Source organism: Amblyomma mixtum, chromosome 3 (genome assembly GCF_055824585.1).
Source record: "Amblyomma mixtum isolate Tamu chromosome 3, ASM5582458v1, whole genome shotgun sequence".
Lineage (NCBI taxonomy): Eukaryota > Metazoa > Arthropoda > Arachnida > Ixodida > Ixodidae > Amblyomma > Amblyomma mixtum.
This window is the reverse complement of record NC_143014.1, coordinates 248,083,365-248,100,773: the sequence shown is the minus strand read 5'-3', so window position 1 is coordinate 248,100,773 and position 17,409 is coordinate 248,083,365. Positions and strand designations below refer to the sequence as shown.

The window sequence follows — 17,409 nt, the reverse complement described above, 5'->3', positions numbered from 1 at the left end:
TATTACCGAATTGGACGGAGAACTCGGGTACAGTGATTGCAACATAGCGTGACTTGACGCCTGTGAGACCCCGTAGGCAACTGGGCTATCACCGGGTCGTTACATCGCGGTCTGGTTGCTTAAGGGGCAGAGTCGTTGGAAGTGCTTTAGTGGGGTCAGATGCAGACATGATCAAAAAGGAGGAAACTCAGAAGCCGAATAGCACAAAAATGAAACTTGTACTCCCTACATGGATAGTGGCTGCTAAACGTTGTTTCAGTGTATGATGGGGAAAAAAAAGAAGTAAATGTGGGTTCAGTCTTCGATCTCAAATACCTGAAAATGCCTTTATTTTGTTACATTTGACCAGTTATTAGAAAAACAAACAAAAGACAGATTTTTTCCTCCAGCTTTTCCTACAGAAATGTGCAAGGCTATTGAGCTATAGAGCAGTACATGTCTACGGAGTGGGTTTTCTTTTTGCTGATGAATTTTATTCGGTGAAAGAGCAAAAAAAATTATGGTCTGGGAAAAAACGGGGAAAACTAAATATTTGCTACCAAGTATGCTTGTAGTGGAGTAAAAATAAGCCAAAGTGAGGACTAAAATAAGCCTACTCCGGGATGACCTATGTTGCTGAGAAAACAGGTCCTATAACTATGAAGTATAGGCTCAACCTGCGCCCTTAAGGAACATCAGGTGGACAAATATAATACGGAACCCTAAAGAACATGGATAATTAGCCCAAGTGTCGATTTGCGGTATCAAACTCCATTAATTATCATTAAGCTGAGCTTTACTCCCATGAGTTGTCAGGTGACCGAAGTACGAAGACAAAGGAAATAATTTTTTTTATCCCTGCCGCCTGATGCACAGCGTGGTGCATCTGGAGCGCCGGGCAGCCAACAAGCATGTGATTAATTAATCAAGAAATCGCCTTCACGATACGACAGCGCCATCTGTGCTGTCACGAACCGCTCTGAAATGTGGAAAATCCCCTAGGCCGTTCTCCCAGACAGGGCGACAGCGTGCTGCGCAGTGGCAGTCGCGGTAAGTACACGTGTGCATCGCTGTCTGGAAGAGATCGGTTTCTGCCATCCGGTCTGTCACCAGAAGCTGTCCTTTGTGGGTCTTGCGCGCACGTTCGCCGCCGACCGTCCGGGTAGAAAACCGAGCCAGGCGCTGCATGCAATTCGCCATCCGGTCTCACGCTGGCCGACTCACGCCAGCGGCGCTGCTCCCCGTACGGAAATGTCATATCTGGTTTGATATGAAAAAATCCAGATATGTACAAATAGGGAATTGGGCATATAAGGTCTTATATGAATATACGGGCATATATAGCCTGATATGCCCAATTCCCTATATACCATTATCTGAATGGAACTCATATAAGGAAATATATGTATATATGGTCGTATATGTCCTGATATGCCCAATTCCCTATATATCCATATCATGACTGAACTCATATATGACAATATATGAATATATCTGGCATATATGGCCTGATATGCCCAATTCCCTATATATTCATATCATGATTGAACTCATATAAGGATATATCTTGCATATATGGCCTGATATGCCCAATTCCCTATATATCCATATCATGATTGAACTCATATATGGATATATCTGGCATATATGGCCTGATATGCCCAATTCCCTATATATTCATATATGGATTGAACTTATATATGGAAATATATGTATATATGGTCCTTATATAGCCAGATATGTCCTATCCTTATATGACCATATCTGATGGAGCCCATATATGGGATTTCTATATATGGTCTTTATATACCCAGATACGGCCAAATCCGTATATAGCCATATCTGCGAACAGTCATATATGGATGAATATACTTATATGGGCCATATATGGCCAAGTATAGATAAATCTGTATATGTCCATATTTGGTTGGAGCTTATATATGGAGCTGGTTCTATATACGAACATATACTGACAGATCTGCACATAACCTTATATACTTTTGGTTAAATGTTGAAGGGAAATTTCCCCTAAGGCAGAGCAGACTTCCATTAAGTTATTAATTACTTATTCGCATCCATCCAAGCACAGTCATACACCATGTCCCCAGACCAGGACGAATCTTTTTACGAAAGAGCAAAAGTTTCTGTGGAAGCTGTGTCGGGTCCCTTTGTAGCCATGTGACTGCTTGGCGGAATGAAAACGAGTGATTACTCCCTTATTAAAACCTTATAAGCTTTCATATGGAAATATATAATAAATGGCAGCCTATGTATATGTGCCCTCATACGGCGAGATCTATACCGAAGGAGACGGTACAAAAAACAAATTGAAGAAATCCAACGATTTGCGGCGCGCTTCATCTGCAATCTCTGCAAGCACCTAGGCTCCGGCCTTTTCCAATGTTTCAGGCTGCTACTTTAGAACAACACCAGCATCACAGCCAGTAAAACTTTTCTCATTCGAGTTCTGTACTGCTCGCTCTCAGTGACTGCCTGCAACAGCGACGCGGCCTTCTATCACATTAGCCAATAAAGAGTGAGCCTGGGGCGTGGCGTCTCCAAACAGTGATGGAGGGCGGCCAAACAAAATATGTAATGAAATTAGCTACAACCATTGCAGAATGCTGTCATACATATGCCGTTATCGCCACATGCAGACGTAAGCGACTGTGCAGTACGTCCTTACCGCTACTACTTCATATATGTAATACAGCTTAAATTTTTGACGCAGATTTTTATTTTAAAACTTTGAGAGATACGTTGGGGCTGTGTGGGGGGTTATACAGGATGGTTAACATTATGTAAGCGATAAACCTGATTTAATAGACGATTAATTAACTAACATTAACTAATGAACCTTTCATTTTGATTCTAAGGGGCAATATTATGTTGCCAAATTAAAGGCCGTCATCGTAAAAGGTGAGACCAGTTTCTAACTTTTTTTTTAATTGGTATAGGGGTTTGAAATATCGAGCGCCAGATTTTGCGCATTTCAAAGCTCGCTGAGTTGGTTTACCCACATTGAAAATGCATAAAACTGTCGGTCACTTTTTTTATGCATCAAACGCGGACACCGTTTGTGTATTTTGTGATGTAGAAAGAGTTTCTTTGAATTCGGCGACGATACGACGCGCAGCGACGCGTTTATGAATATCCGAAGCGGACAAGGCAATTCATTGAGCTTGCAAGTGTGTATGTTCAGTATTTCGAACCACATTAACGATTACGAAAATTTAAAAGCTAAGGTTATCTTTTTTTACTGACGGCCTTCATTTTCGCGATACAGACTTACGCCCCAAAATCTAAATTATGAAAGCTGATTAGTTAAATATAATTAATCATTTTTCAGATTATTGAGCTCTATTACGCACATAATGCCCGTCTTGCTGTACGGTCCACCTTCACTGACCAGACCGACATCTCTCGCACTTTGTAAAATAAAAATCTGTAAACGTTAAAAAATGTCATCCAATACATATCTCTAAGTGCTGCTTTAAATTGAAAAACCACTCGGTTTTATGCTGCTCTAAAGCTCCTGATAATCATATAGCATAGGTAACACAAGTAACACAATTACCACATAGAAATTGCGCACGAAATTTTATTGGGGTACATTTAATGCTCTTGTGGTTCTATAGTTCTGTATGCTTCTTATCGTCGATGCTTTTCTTTCTCGCTCCTTATTTCGCTGAGTTTAGTGCCCACGGCCAGCAACAGCAGCTTTCCGGAGAGCTCCCGCCCCTTCTTGGTCGGCAGGGCCGTTGTGTAGGCTGCGTGGGAGATAATTTAGAGCGATCATGATATAAACCTGCGCAGAACTTGTGCACATGGCCACAGTAGCATAAGTTGAAGAATTATGAACTGAATCCGAGACACCCTACCGTAAAATCCATTGTGGGATATTAAAGGTGCCCTGCGACGTACATAAAGCATGGGTTCTTTAATCTTTGTATGCAGAGTAAGGGACATTGTGAGTCCTGAACGCGCAATGAGATCACCGAAATCATAATATTTGATATTTTAATCTTCGCTAGAAATGCTTGTTTCGAGCCGATGGTGTCGCAACGCGGCGGCCATTTGCGGCAGCGGAAATGAGGTGGCATCTAGATAGAGCGCTGCCTTTCTCATTGATTGGGCGTCCAGTTTGCATATTGTTCCTTCATACTTGTGAAATGAATCCAAAATATTATGTCTCTGAGTACTGAAAGCTTTTTCGCATGCCACAAAAACTGGAAAGAAGCAGGGAAAGCGAACGAAAACTAACAAGAATGCAGCTAGGGGCGACACTTTCCATTCCGCTTCAAACCTTCATGGCGGCCAGCGCTGTTCAAAAAACGTTGGCTCAGACCAGAAAGCGCGCGCGTCGAGACCGGCCGTGACCATACCAAGACGGCAGCGAAAAAAAAGCCAGTCGATACACCTTGCCCAAAATGTGAAGAGAAAGGCGGGAAAGGAGACGGGAGTCGAGTTTGGGGGGGAGGGGGGCTACCGCTGACAGCCTTAGAGTCCGACTAAAAAAGAAACTTCGGGAAGCTTCCTTTGTCGTTAGTCCCCCCTGCCCTTACTACGGTGTCGCGTACACGGGGGGAAGACGCCGTCAAAATGCGCGGCTGTCTACAGCCCCGACAAAGCAACAACTGCATGCACGCTTCCGCTGCGTGGGCGCTAGGCGCGGTTCTGATTTGTAGCGCCCAATCTCGGTACTGGGTGAGTGAAATGGGAGAGGGAAATGCGTTTTCGTCTGAGCTTTTCATTTCGAATTTTTAGAGTGGAATAACTTTCGCTTGCATGCTCCGATTTCAATAATTCTTTTTGCTCTGGTCTCTGGAACGCATGATGAATCTATTTAATAATATTAACTGGTACAGAGCAAATCATCGCGATGCCCCTTTAAAAGCTTAGCCTCGTGCTTTTTTTTGGGCTTTACCATTCAAGTTTCCTGGCACAACCGCGAACGGAAACAGGTATACGCCAATTGTTTCTGAAACACGTTCGTTCGCACTAACCACCCGAAATAAAACGCGTACCAGCTCTTCATTCCACTGCTCCTGCTTAGCTGTAGAGCGCAAGCCTTGTGGCAAATGTAATGGGGCCATTGTAGCCTAATTGGATACGCAGAACGCAGCAATGCTGATCCCGTGTTAAAATAGAATTAGCACTATTACTTACGACAATGATACGTGCATATGACAGAATCCATGACAGGTTGTTGTCTACGTCTCGTTACTTAGAAAATACATCCCTAACTAGCCCCGCAATGTGCTTAGCGAGGTTAGTCTATGTTTTTTGCGTTACACAATTCATATCATGCACTTGAACTACCGCTGGCAGGAACGCAACTCGGTGGCGGTAAAAATTTAGCTACTGAAAAATGAGAGATTACTCTCCGACTGCACATAGAAATAAATTATGCATTATGATAGCATTTAGCTTAATTTATAGCCCTATCATCGAAAACTGCCGACGGCATTGACAAAGGTAACCAACAAAGCAATACGGGAAAAACAGTAAATGGTTGTTCACGCTTACCTGAAATATTCATGATTGCAGGTTCACAGAAACCTTGGTATTTCCCGCTCACTTGCACCCTGGATCCTTCCGATGGCTCATCATCCCATGCATGCTTGGCGCAGGTCATTTTCACGACGTCAAAAGTGTCTTCTTCCTCAAAACGCACAAGTGTGGCGCTGTACCATGATTTCAAAGGAAAAACAAGTGGATGCAACAACGGGTATAACCGGAAATTGCTCGCCCGGCACGAAAGTGCGTAGCACACTGCAGAGTCCGGCTTCTAGCTCTGTGCAACAGACGACAGTCAAGGATGGCGCCACCAATGCCTTCCTTAGCAGATATCTGTGCATATCTGTGCATGTCAGATATCGGCACCTGCGCACGGGCGCTCGCGCGCGCGTCAGAAGCGGGGTCCGGTTTACAACAATGGGAGGACCGCGGGGGCTGTCGGGGACTCTTTTTCTTCATGGCTTGAAGCTCTCCTCCCCTAAATTTTCTTGGAATCCTTGCACCTCCCCAACCATCTCTTGTTCACGGCTTGACATTTTTTTCAGTCGGCTCCCGAGGGAGAGCGAGCCAGCACCAGGAGCATGGAGGTTCATGCCACTTTTCGACGCCCGTCGCGGCGCGTGCTGGGCGCGCAGGCGCTTCGCGTGTATGCCTTGGAAGTGTCCATCGAGATGGGGCTTTATATCGCGTGTATCTTGATCAAAATAAATATAACTAACGATACCCCTGCTGCGTCGTGTTTTCGGATCACTCTGTAGGACGTATTATGTAAACTGAACCGAATAAATATTTCGTCCTATCTACATAAACCAAAGAGAGGCTTGATTGAAACCTGTTATATTCGAAGTGATTGTTAAAGCGAATTTCGAAAATCGCTAGCTCTCTGCTCCTTGTGCTGGACACTGCGCAATGAATTCGACCATACATCACGTCAGATACATCACAAAGGTCCCAATCGCCTTTCCTAGAGATTGATACGATGCGCAGCTTGACGTTTGCATTCGCTCGCAGATTTAGCATCTGCTTGTTCCGCAGATTCGGCACCCCATGCGTGAGCGGTCTTCTCTTCTTGAATGCATATACTAGCTGCCCGTTGTGGCACATAATCACGTCATTTTACATGTTTGTTGCTTTAGGACAGGGTAGATTACGGGAAAGTTTCAGCTGGTTATCAAAGGTAACGGCGCGCCTTCTCTATCAAATATGTAGCTAGTCAAACGGCAATTTCCGTTTTGGACAAATAGGTTTCATGTGTTTTTTTCACACATAAATGATGTTGTGAAGGTGCGGTTTCACAATTTATATTAAGAAATGATTAGCGGTACACCACAGCGGTTTCTGTATGCAAGTTATTCGGCCAAGCGGCCGTATAGTGTGGTGGAATTATCACCGTTAATTTCCTAACAAACCTCTTAAAATTCTAATTACTTGTTGAGGCTTAAGTGCTTGTTTTTGTGAAAACACAGGCAGTCATTGTGTTAGTGCGTTATCTTTGCCTGAATTTTTCAAAAAAACGACGGCGTTCTGAGGTATCTTCAATGTCCGGTTAAATCGACGTGATTACGACCTGACTAGAGTGACCAAGGGCGCCAAACTTTTCCCTGGTGTGATGACCAGGTGCATCTCGTGATGTTTCTTCGATTTCTCTTGCCTAGAATGAAACAAAACACTTTTCAGCTTCTTCTAGTGCTCGTCGTCATGAACACACAAAAATCAGCAACAAATGCCTTCTACCAGGGAACAGCAGTTAGCATACTTCATTGGAAAAATTAGATCGCTGGTATATACTGTTTTGCATGCATTATTGCACGGATTGGGTCGGAATTTTTTTTTTTGAGGGGGGGGGGATTTGTGTGCGCTGTACTCCATTGCAGCACACAACAACATGTTGTAGTTCTTTAAGGAGAAGCAGAAGGCTGCAACGGCTATAAGAACCGAATTGCTTGATCTGAGGGTCGCTTTTCACTCCAAAGTTGAGGACGGGGATCGCCATCATCGTCATCCGTGATCAATTTTACAAGACAAAGAACCCTCCCATCGACCACCGATTAGCTGCTGTTGAATTCAGTCGGGCAGGGTGAGGCTACCCTTGTTTTTTGTCACATCTGCTCATCAGACATTCCATAAGCCTTGACTGTGACTCGCTGCCCTTGGAGTCCACTCTGCCACTCTAAACGCCGACCTTTGTTCGGCTCGTTACTTGGCCACCCTAAGCTCATTTTTCCGCATTTTGTTAGTGCTAAGATATGGATGACACCAGTTTGTTCAGTAATACTCTAATCGCTCCCCTTGACGTTATCGCTAGTATTTTCCTTGCCAGGCCCAATGCGTGCTACACGGCTGCTTGAAATCCCGTCGAACCGATCGCCACTCGAGTCGACAGAGCTTTGCGGAAAATGGGAAAAAGATATCTTAGCGGAAAGTTGAGCACTCAGAGGCTCTTCGGCGTCCGGCCGACATTCGACGGTTTCAAATGCTTACGAAATGCGAACAGAGACCGCCCCTGTCATTGGCGGTGGCCGTTATCTTGCCTCAGAGCCGCGTCCCGCAACTGCTTCGGCCCTCTTGATTTCGACATCTGCTGCTGACTTGTTTCTTCTCCTCTTTGTTTAGCACACTGCTTGCGTTGTCGCTAATTTAGTGCTTCAAGTTAATGACTCGTCATTCAGCATTTACAGCGTGTGCGTGAAATTTCAGCGGGAATACACAAATGTCAACTGCACTGCAGTACCACCGTTGCCTGTGATCGTTTGTATGGCATAAAACGCAAGCTATGTTAAATATTCTCTTTCTGATGCGCGGATTGTAACTATACTTGTTTACACAGCATGATCACTGCAAGAAGACCGGATGATTGCGACGAAACACTTGATAGCCGGAGAACTGGCGCTTCTCGGTCGTGGCAGATCCGCTTTCTTCCATACCACAAATACTCGGTGCTGAACTGCTTTATTCAGAAGCATGTTCGACGATTGATCGCATCAATGAAAATGATCTGATTTGTTATCCACGAGCGGCGCCAGTGGTCGACAGTTGACAGCTCCCTAAAGCAATGCTCGGCATGCCGGGTGACACCGGCGCTTCCTGCTCGTTCTATTCGTCCTGCGATATCAGCAATCCTCCGCTAAGGGTTACAGTTTCCAAAACTTCACTTGTGACAATTTGCATTCGCCAAAACTTGCGTATTCACACTCCACAAAAGCCGAGACCACATACGCGAACAATGCGGACTAGCGCTTATTCGTCGAAAGCAAGGGTCTCATCGAAGCAGCTCATGACGGCGCTGGAGAGCTCGGAAAGCGCCGTGATATGTTCTGGTTGCGTGCACAATGGACTTCAATTCAAGAGACAAAAGCTATCTTTCTCTGATTTAGTATTTTTTGCGGTAATATGGGGAGTCATCATACTAAGAAGCAAACATAATGAGCGTGAGCGTCAGGTTCATTATAAGTAGGATCGGATGTACAATCCAGCCGGAATGAAGCGCGAACACGCATATCGCCTTCTTTTTCTACATTGCAGAGAGGTATTCACTTGCAGCCAGTTTAAAAATATATACTTCGGTAGACCCTTCACCCAGACACAGGAATCAGGCTAGTTCTGCACGACAGCTGAAAGTAGACAGGCGAAATATTTTGTTTTGTTCCCATGCGCTGTTCGCTTGCCTTGCTGTAGACGGAACAAAGTGGGCTTAACTGTTAACATGTGACCAGTAAATAATTTACATTGCATTTTTTTTTTCACATGGTGTTTCGAATAGGGTTTTAATAGCCGAACGACAGCTGTGGTGTCGAAGTTAGGTATAGGCTCCATGCGCTGCAGTTTGGCGAGCACGAGTGACGTCATCTGGGTAACAGGGAAGAGGGAGGGGGAGGGGAGGTGGACGTCGCTCTCTCGTTCAGTTTGCAGTCAGCTAGGAGAGCGCCAAGATATTCCCTCCGAAAGCGAAAACAAACTTCGCTAATTATGGGTGGCTCGACCTGCTGCTGTGTTTATATATCGAAGATAAAATTTCATCTCTTTCTATGGAGACAGAGTCTATTTTGGAACTAAATTCATGAGAGCAAAATGGGAACGGATTTGCATAGTCTGGGGTGTTTTCAATGAGCCATCACTGGTAGGAGTCCTAGGAGTTGCTTTGTTTCTTTGTGTAAAGAGAAGGTTTTTTGGGGCGTTCTTGGAGCGGGCATCTGTAGTTTCAGACTACGGTTTTTATACATCTGTGTGGTTCAGCGGGTTAGGGCAGTTTTTTTTACATGCGTGCGTGCGCGTTGTGGGTACGATGTCGTTTTTCTGTGTGTGCTTACGTAGTTTTTCACGATGTTTCGCTTATAAGTTTTTCTGTATTGATTTTTATCACGTTGCATAGAGCGGTTTAAAATTCTTATATTGATATTGGTGAATTCCCGCCATGTAAAACCTTTTTCTGGATCAATAGATAGAAAACTATAAAGTGCATTACATTTTGTAAAGTAATTTATTGCATGTCACATCGCTAAACCCTTCCTGAAGTTTACCATCACAATGCGATACACCACGGCAAAATTCCTTTGCTGTCCCCTAAGCCCTGAGTAAATGCCTAACACAAAAGTCCTGTAACATACTCAGCAAGAAATGCTTAGACTTTTTGTTTCCTTACACCCATGCTTCTCTGAGCGGGATACATCTACATAAAGCAAAGCAGTGTTCATCCTGAAGACATCCAGTATATAGCACTACCATTGTCTGTGTATAGTAACGATGCTTTTTTCGCAATTCCAGCCGACCATGTTAGGTATGCGGCTGATTTCATTATGTGAGCCAATTAGACACCTGTTCTTCAAACTGTAAGGGCACTTAAAGGAGTATGGACACCTAACTTTTGGATGCGTGTTTTCTTCTTTGCATGCATGAGGCATTATTATACATGGAGTACCACGTGGTGTTCCTACAACTGCTAAATAATTTGTTATCGATTTTTTCTCTTGCTGTTTAAATTTCAATAACTTAACTATGAGTGGGACGTCAATGAGTGAGGCACGAAAAACTGCAATATAATCCCTGCGTTCTCGTTTTAATTCACTACAATGCTAAAGCCAGTCAACCAGCTTCGCTATCCGGACTTGTAATGTATCCGGAATGTAAAACAGCGATTATATTGCACTTTTTTTATGCCTGCTGGTCATTTCCGAAATTCTGTGTGGGCACGTCGCCGGCGGAGCGCATGGAGTCAGCAACGCCTCGACTGGTACCCGCGTGCTGCTCGCGCTGCTGACACTCTTTCTTTCATTGTGAACACGTGCCTTCCTGCTCATGGGTGCACAAAAGAGGGGTTGCCGCTCGTGGGTGCACAAAAGAGGGGTTGCCGCTCGTTGTGAGTCATGACTGGAATGCCGCGACGTTGAGAGAGTGGAGAAACGTATTGTTGTCTCGGGTGCTGCCAAAATAGTTCTCACAACATCAACGGCCAAGAGCAGCCCGTGCAACTCTATAGATTTCCTGGACATATGTCCCACATTCCTGGAAAAAAAAATTCAATATTCAAAATTTGTCACCACCTGCCAAGGAAATTTTGGAGGTAATGGTGAATCTTATCGATGTGTAGCAAAATCTTGCAGAACTTTTCCATCGCTCGCATCGAGCGATAACAAAAACATTAATAGCAAGACAAAAAAAAACAATGCAATTATGTCGACGGGAAGTTGGTGTAGTGAAATCTTCCATTCTATTTTCCATTCTAGTGCATTCTATTTGCTTCCTTTAATTATGTGCTTTGCATTTTGAATAAAATCAGTAACCTGTCTTGTGTGTGTGTGTTTCGCGCAACTGCCATGTCTGATGAAATCTTCGAGTGTACAAAAAAAATACGTTCATGCACTTTTTCCCATTCAAGAATAGGTTTTCCCCGGAATTGCTGTCTGTGAAATGATTGAGAACGAGAGACGGCAAGCCTGGATAACTTCTTTGCGCAAGCTGAAGTAGGCGGTTTTCTCTTGCTAAATTGGTTTGGTATGTTGCGCGTGTATATTATTTCTGACGAACTTTCATTGTAATTCACTAAGCATGCAGTGTTTAGTCGTAGAGCTCGCGCTAACGAAACTATTTTTTTTTTGCCATTAAAGCCCTCCGCCGGTAAGGTAATGCAAACAAATATTTTGGAGGCTGACATCAACAGCTGCGTTAGGCAGACGCGTGTGAGGCAAGGTCAGTGATCGCCTCATTGTTCCTTTGTGTGACGCCCGGCTCAATTTCCGAAGTTATTTTGCTAGATGTAAAAAATGTCTCAAAGTAAAAGTAGTAAAGGTATTAGCTTGCACATGAGTGAGCATTTGAATATAAGAGATGGCTTTGCAAATAAATTGTTTTGGGAATGCACATGCGCTGCAATCGGCATTAAATTTAATGTACCTACCACTGCGTAGTGATCGACCAAACTATAGCATTTTTTCTGTTAGCCGTAAGCGAGCAGCTGGTAAGCGCATTTCGCGCGTATTTTCGTTTTTCTTTTCAGCCTCGAATATTTTCATTTTACGTCCAAATAAACACATACTCGTTATTATTCAGCGAAAAACGTAAAGAAATTCCAACTATTTGGCAAAAAAAGTTGCGTACATCGAACTGCTCAGCTACCCAAAGAAATTAAGTATTTTGCGAAAATGTCCCGGCCACAAAAAAAAGGTATTAGGCTCGAATTACACGTCTTAAATGAACTTGCCAATTACTTGCGACACACATTTCGCCGCAACGGTAACGGCGGTTTCGTCAACAATCTGCTCCACGAAGTGGACCTGATGCACTGTCAGTTCTCTCTTTTTTTTTTTTTCAGGTTCGGCGCAGAAAAAAAAAATCGCTGACCACTCTTTCTTGGAACCTGCACCTAAGAGGGTACTGTCGCGATAGAAAGAAATGCGAACAGCGCGGCGCCTAATTCGAACGCAAGTACGCTACAGACATGAATTCCAATTTCGCAGTGCGTAGGCAACATGCTGTTCACATTATTTTCTATCGCCCTTGTACATTTTCCTAATCCTCTTAATCTCGTCAGCGTTCTAGCACGAAGGAAAAAGCAAGCGTCAGCGCAAACAGATTTCCAGCTAGTCCAACACGTGCAAAGTATGTGCGGAACTGGTTTTTTTCAAGAGAAAGGGCGTTACGCGCAACTTCTCAATGGGAGGGGTGACAGGTCTGTCCGGTCAATTGTGGGGAGTCGCGGGAGACGGTGCTATGGTGCTTTTCACTCGCGCTTGCAACGCCCCTCTGCAAAGCTCTGGTTCCCTCGGTACCCTCGGCGTGCCTTTCGGAGCGAAAGAAAGGGGGAAAGTGACACGGACCTGGACTACCCACCCTCCAGCTACCTTCTGAGCACCGCCGAAGGCGGCAATGTGTCGCTTTTCTGCTATTCTGGGCGGGTCTCGAAGGTCTGCTTTTTCACCGCCTCAGCAACGCCATCTCTCGCTCAGTAGGGTAAGGAACATTTTGCCGTGAGTGGTGGCTGACCGTGGACACAGCGGCGACTCATTTATTACGCAAATAAGGGATGTCTTGCTTTCCCGTGACGGTCGGTCTCAGAACTGGCATCTGAATATCGGCCGGCAGGGGAGGTTGGATTATCAAGGGAAGAAAAAGTTGAGGCGAAAAGAAACAGACCAACGCGCATAGTATCAAGAACTATTTGCAGAAGATTTTTTACAAACTGTTCAGCTTGGCACAACAGTCGGAGTAGAATGGCGAGCTTGGTCAGTACACCACGGAGACTCGATGGCGCGGAAAAGGCGATAGGTAAAAGATTTGCGTGTAGCTGTGGAGTTTTTCTCGTCTGCATTGTAAACGTTTTGCTGGCAACTCTAGATAGATGAATTTACAAACATTTTGTATTTTTTCTCTGATAATTATACTAGAGCGTTTTAATCTTCATCCCTGTGCCGCAAGGAGCGATGTGTTATTTACGCTCCTGGACAAGAAATGGCTGTATGCTGCAGCGGTTTTGCAAACGTTTGTTGTACGGCATTACCGCAAACAATTAATGCAGATTTCCCAGTCCTTCAGAACGACATAGTTTTGGGGAACAGCGCCCAAAGAAGGAACGTACACCGCACCACCGGCTTGATGGTTTGAGTATTCATCACGTTTGCGAAGGGTTTGTTTGTTTATGGGGTTTAACGTCCCAAAGCGGCTAAGGCTATGAGAGACGCCGTAGTGGAGGGCTCCGGAAATTTCGACCACCTGGGGTTCTTTAACGTGCACTGACATCGCACAGTACACGGGCCTCGAATTTCTCCTCCAAAGAAATTCAGCCGCCGCGGCCGGGATCGAACCCGCGTCTTTCGGGCCAGCAGCCGAGCACCATAGCCACTGAGCCACCGCGGCGGCCGTTTGCGAAGGGGCTGAGTTCGATCCCCAAGCGGTTGTTGTACGTTCAGGACTCTATAATCTATCTATGTTCCTAAAAACTATGATTTCGATCGCAACCAACTCGCTGGACTTGTAATCCACTTATTTAGACCCAGTCAGGAAGGTTCAGTTCGTCATGAAGGTTCGAGGTCCACCCAAGATAGAAAGCGCGTATATGCATGTATAAGTGCATTTAAATCATAGAAAAGTTGAAGGTGATTTATTGCACTGTACTTTAATTCACCTTAATTAAACACCGCTATGTAATAGCAGTCTAACTTGATTGAAGCCTCAATCATACAAAGCTTAGTACCTTGTTGTGCGGTGTGTTTCACCATCTTAATTGACCAACAATATCATGTTTGACACAAAGTTAATTATTTAAGTTCGGAAGTATATGGCACAAGCATCCCATATATGAGGTAGGATATGTTCCATATCTGCGAGATTGTTTCCATATAAGGATTTGAAGGTCCCCATATAAAGAAAGAGCATCTATATAAGGACGCAAATACGACTATATATAACAGTATATGGCACTATATAAGGTACCTTATGGCCGTATCTGCCCGTATTTGTGGTCTTATACGCCCATATATAGCAGTATATAGCGGCATATCAGGTTTCCCATGGTCATATCTGGCCGTATATACGAGCATATATGGACCTATTTAACTTTATATGATCCCATATATGAGTATATACAGCCATATATAAAATATATCTGGCCCATATCTGCCATTTTCGTAAGGGTCTGGGCTCCCATTGGCTGCCGAGCTACCTCGACGAATTGCTGCCCCAGCCGGGGAACTATTGGGCGGGTCGCAGACAAGAGCAAATGAAGAACCGGTGACGTTGGCGCTGAAATAAAAGTCTTGTTCGTTTTCGATGATCAGCTTTAATATTTTAGGGCTATAGATGTATCAATTTTTTTTCAAGTCTGGCTTATGCAGAACCCGCACGGCCTTCGCGCAGCTAGGATTATTCGAGTGCTTAGGAATAGGTGGGTGCTGGTTGCCTTTCAGGGAAGTAAAATATCACTATGAACGACGAATTGCCAAAGAACTGGACATAATTCACGCCAGTAGCAACTTTTTTTGAACACTAACGCGTACTTGGTTTATGGCATTGGTTGCATCATACTCGCGTCCTGCGTGGTCCCAGCAGTACTTAAAACATGTTCTACGTTGTGCATGAACTGAACCCTGACGCCCGCACCTCGGCAAATGCCATGACAGGCGGCGTCGCTAAACCCGGTACCTCCTCTGCGCAGGGATCCACGCTCTGGTCGCTGAGGTGCAAGCCATGTTGCTGCTATTAGTATACGTGTTCGAGCTGCAATGATGCCGAGGACTGCAGCGCTCAACGGCGGAAAATCCCCGGAAGGGAAATTCTTGCGCCCATAGCAACAGCACGTACTGAGGCACACTGATAGGAAGTGTGCGACGCGATTGCTTTCTGAGATCGCATTCTGCCATCCGCTGTGTCACCAGACGCTCTCCGTCGCGCGTCTTGCGCATATGCATTCGTCTCCGACCACGTTGGAAAAAACCCAGCTACGCGAGCAGCCCATGCCGCCATCCGGTCTGACGGTTGTCGGCACGTGGCACCTTCTTTTCCACTGCGTTCCTATTGGCTACCGCGCACTGTCCACGTGTTGCTTCCCAAGCCCAAGCACCAATCAGAGGCTCCCGACTCGAAGGCAATGAAGTGTAGAGGTAGCGAGAAGATATTCGAGAGTCTCCGGTAGTCGTAGCACAGTAGGCGTATGCCGGACGAGCTCCTCATCTGGCCGCTGCGCATGCGCAGCAGGCATCCGGGTGGTATGCAATACGTCTACGCATGTATGTCGCCGGTGCATACTCGTATACTAGAACTCTCCATTGGCAGAATACGGCTCAACATGAACTGGTGGGTGAGTTGGTCTGACATATCTTAGTGAAGCAGCGCAACGACACAAGGCCAAGGGAAGAAGAGGACAAACACAGCGCTGAACTGACAACAAATGTTTATTCCGGATGCTAACAGCATATATATACTCTTTTGCACCTTAGAAAAAACAAAGAAACAGAGAGCAGCAGAAAGTATCAATCCCAGTCATTATGCGCATGCAGCTGTATCGCGTGTACATCGATCATTTGAAATCAGGAAGTTGTGCTCTTTCACCGAGATGGCAACGGAAGGAGTGCTGATACAATTCGCACCCAGCTTCATGATCTCAGATGCCTCAATAATCTCTCGTGTAAGCTTATCCTTGTGTTTGGTAACAACTTGGCTGTTTTTGAATTCTGGGTAACATGAACAGTCACGACAGTGAATACCTATGTGGCGGGCCGCGTTCTTGACATTGTTTGCGTGCTCTTTAAGTCTTTAATTTAGACACCGGCCAGTTTGGCCGATGTATGACCCACCACACTTCAACGGGACTGAGTACACCACGTTGTCTTGGCATGGCACATACTTCATCCTGTGGTTTTTCTTGCAATTATGACCAGATTCCGATCTTTTATCCGGGCGATTAACTCTCACACACAAGTCACTCAGTCTGACAGGAGCCGAAAAAACAACATCTACTCCAGCTTTTTGCCTATTCTCTTCAAATTGTGGGATACAACATGAACATAAGGTATTACTGCCAGATTTTTTTGTTTGGAATGGGGGACAGCTTTGCCCTCCTTCAGCTTTTTCAATATCCCTTCTGCTACTGATGCCAGAATATGAAGGGGGTATTTTGCGTCTGTTAGCCTATCAACCTGATTGGAGAAACTAAATTCAAACTTGTGTGGGCAGGATTTTTGCATGGCATTTTGAAAGCATGACGCCACAATGCCTCTTTTAACAAGCTTCGAATGGGCTGAGCTGTACGGAAGTAAGGGCTTTTTACCCCTAGAATCAAATGCCCAGCATACATGGAAATCATTAAAATATATGGTCAGATCAAGGAACTTAATGCGATCATTCACAGCCACTTCATGCGTAATTTCGAGCGGCGAAATCACTTCACAGAATATCGCGCACAGGTCATTCACTTCCGCAGCGAAGCTAGCCGGGTCACAATCTAGTAAAATTAGGTAATCATCTACATATCGGAACACTCTTGCAACTGTTGAGCTCATGAGTGATTGTTCGAGTGCCCTGTCAAGCTTAGCAAGAAACATGTCACTTAGCAATGGAGCGATGCAAGATCCTATGCAGATTCCATTCTTTTGAATAAAAACAGTACCTTCCCATTCTGCATAGGTTGACTGAAGGTACACTTGCAACAGGTCTAAAAAGCTTTCTGAGGAAATGCCACTAGCGTTCTGAAATGCTACCACTATGTAGTCGTCAATTGCTTCACTAATGCACTTTAAGAGCTTGTCATGAGGGATGGAATAATATAGGTCTTTTACATCAATGGAAAATGCGCGTAGTGGCTTGGCCTGGTCTGTTTTTAGAAATTCAATTACTTCGTCCGACTTCTTTACCTGATAAGGGTCGTCAATAGTTAGGTGAGCTAGGTTACTTTGTAAAAACTTCCCCAGGCTCTTCTGCCACGAG

General features: G+C 44.8%; 1 protein-coding gene and 1 long non-coding RNA gene across 2 annotated transcripts in view; one reads left to right on the top strand and one right to left on the bottom strand.

Annotated features, from left to right (window-relative positions):
- LOC149354280 (uncharacterized) overlaps positions 1-17,409 on the top strand; it is a 289,860-nt gene that overhangs the window by 20,978 nt on the left and 251,473 nt on the right. The gene's annotated exons all lie outside the window — the stretch shown is intronic.
- LOC149354283 (uncharacterized) lies at positions 3,102-5,977 on the bottom strand. Its single transcript, XR_016289644.1, has 2 exons — positions 5,509-5,977; positions 3,102-3,749 (listed from the first exon to the last, which is right to left on the bottom strand). It is a non-coding gene; the product is annotated as an uncharacterized LOC149354283 (long non-coding RNA).